The sequence below is a fragment of the Limulus polyphemus genome, unplaced genomic scaffold (assembly GCF_000517525.1).
Source record: "Limulus polyphemus unplaced genomic scaffold, Limulus_polyphemus-2.1.2 Scaffold5721, whole genome shotgun sequence".
In the NCBI taxonomy this organism is placed as follows: Eukaryota; Metazoa; Arthropoda; class Merostomata; order Xiphosura; family Limulidae; genus Limulus; species Limulus polyphemus.
The window spans coordinates 61,141-64,108 of NW_013671331.1; the positions used below are offsets into that span (position 1 = coordinate 61,141).

General features: G+C 38.3%; 1 protein-coding gene across 2 annotated transcripts in view; it reads right to left on the reverse strand.

Annotated features, from left to right (window-relative positions):
- The window catches only part of LOC106472905 (nuclear hormone receptor FTZ-F1 beta-like), a 39,879-nt gene extending 37,524 nt beyond the window's left edge, over positions 1-2,355 (reverse strand). For both annotated transcript variants that reach the window (XM_013933576.2, XM_022401449.1), the window contains exon 1: positions 2,276-2,355. The gene's annotated coding sequence lies outside the window, so the exon portion shown is untranslated. The remainder of the gene's footprint in view (positions 1-2,275) is intronic.
- Positions 2,356-2,968: the final 613 nt, after the last annotated feature.

The following is a 2,968-nucleotide window of genomic DNA, read 5'->3' on the forward strand; positions in this document are numbered from 1 at the left end:
CTTTCTACTTAACTTAAAAAAAAAAAAAAAAACTCAAACTGAAAAATCCGAAAATTGTTTTTACCCCTTGAATGATCTTGCTTGAAAAAGTGTGATCAAGAAATCAGACTAGGTCACACCCGGACTTAATAGCGTGGCTAGACTGGAAGAGGGGGGAGTCGAACGAGCACCCTAATATTCTGAAAACAAGAAACTCTAAAAGGTCCACTCTCCTTCGATTGCTCATTTGAAAAGGCTTACCCAAGACGTTTACAAGCCAACGGTTTATCGCTGTGTTTGTTTGTTTGAATTTCGCGCAAAGCTACACGAGGGCTATCTGCACTAGCCGTCCCTAATTTAGCAGTGTAAGACTAGAGGGAAGGCAGCTAGTCATCACTACCCACCGCCAACTCTTTTACTACCGAATAGTGGGATTGATCGTCACATTATAACGCCCCCACATTTCAACATTTCGTTTTATAACTTTCATTTAAGTAACGGTGAGTCACTTAAATTCTTTGGGTAGAAGGATAGGCCTACAATGTTTTGGAAAATACTCGCCCGCCCCCCCCCCCTAACCCCCCAGCACCCCACTCCGAGATGCTGGCTACAATCCTGTAATGCTAACGTAAATTTCACAACATGTTGTTTGTCATCACTGCTTAGTTGAAGAAAAGATATATATATACAAGCAAAAGGAAAACAATAGTTCAAGACGGGGAGGAATGAGTTATTTCTGGTGAGTTATGTGTGTAATAACTCATTTCGGTCAGCGCAACGTGCTTCGTACACCTGCTGTGCTAGTTTCAACTAGCAGATCGAAACTACAACAGGTGAACGAAGCTTATTATTGTACTTGTACTTTAAAACGAGAGCCGCAAATTACAAACTTTTGCGTCAGGAAAGAAGAGAAACGAGGTCTTCAAAACTTGTAAATCTGCCAATATTCACAATATACTTGAATACCACCGCGTTAACATAGTTTTTCAACAGTAATAACATACTGCCAGCATCTGTACAAGGCAAACACGTACCAGTTATAGTTCCAAACAACGCTCTGCCAACATGCACCATTTCTAGTTCCAGACAACGCTCTGCCAACACGCACCAGTCCTAGTTTTTCAGACAACGCTCTGCCAATACGCACCAGTCCTAGTTTTCAGAAAACGCTCTGCCAACACGCACCAGTCCTAGTTTTCAGACAACGCTCTGCCAACACGCACCAGTCCTAGTTTTCAGACAACGCTCTGCCAACACGCACCAGTTCTAGTTTCAGACAATGCTCTTCCAACACACATTTTAATAATTACATACGAATTAACTTCTGCTGTGTACAATACAATAAAAGCTTTGTTGTTCAAATGCCTTCAAACACAATAATTACTGGCCTAGATTCAAAAGCTTCCACCTGTAGCATATTTAAAAACACGTTCTTACTCATAATATTGTACATCAACAATGTTACTTGCTCTTCTTTACCGCGAATGACAAAAATATCTACGTATATATATATAGTAGCGAACAAATAATTTGTACGTTTCACGAAGAATAGTTACAAACATATAATACAGGTTGTCGTTTCCCTGGTATTATAAGATGGAATACAACCTTGCTGTACCAGACTATACTATAAAAACTGTCAGCTAGTTCTAACACATTTATTTTACCCCAAGCATTTAATAATTGTTGTACAACTATTTACACATACGCAAGATGTTTAGTACAACTATTTACACATACGCAAGGTGTCTAGTACAACTATTTACACATACGCAAGGTGTTTAGTACAATTATTCACACATACGCAAGGTGTTTAGTACAATTATTTACACATACGCAAGATGTTTAGTACAACTATTTACACATACGCAAGGTGTCTGGTACAACTATTTACACATACGCAAGGTGTCTAGTTAAACTATTTACACATACGCAAGGTGTTTACTACAGCTATTTACACATACGCAAGGTGTTTAGTACAGCTATTTACACATACGCAAGGTGTTTAGTACAGCTATTTACACATACGCAAGGTGTTTAGTACAACTATTTACACATACGTAAGGTGGTTATACATTTCGACTTCAAACAAATATATCATGAGCATACACTATACTACGCGGTCTTTCGCAGTTCTAAAAACTTGGCCGTGCATATGGAAACCTTTACTTAAGCGAACATTTCAGGCTTGACCGACATCTCAAAGAAATTCTCCCCAGATTTTCATCAACAACACCGAAATTAATAACTAAGTCAATAACTAACTCAAATGACTCAAATCACCGAGTAAACGTACCTGGGTACCGGACATCTTCTAGCGGGACTCGAAGCTGAGAAAGTTATGAATGCTCGCTGCAATGAGACCGTGGTCTTTAGAAACCTACTCGAGTCTCCAGTCCGGAAATCACGTATGACATCACGCGCCTGGTATCGCCTGATCTATTCACATACATATACTGTTTATACACAACACACACACATGGCTTAGGAAATAAATGCTCCGTAAATTTAGATATTCTTTATCGCTTATCAACGGTTTCTAGCGAACTTTATGGAACACTGCCAACTTGAAAGATTTGTTCTTGTTTCGTGTATATTTTACGTGGCCACGTCCTGCTTGTACACACGCGCACGCACGGTTAAGCACACACAAATACAACACAATTTGGACTGTCCGTCCGTAGCACTGCTAGTCTCCGTCTTACTGGCAGACGTAATTAACTGAATAATTTGACATCTGAAAGTTATCATTAGTGTTTTATGATATATATATATATATATACACACACACACATATATATATATATACACACACACATATATATACCTACACACACACATATATATATATACATACACACATATATATATATACATATACACACACACACATATATATATATACACACACACACATATATATACACACACACACACATATATATATATACACACACACACATATATATATACATACACACACACACAT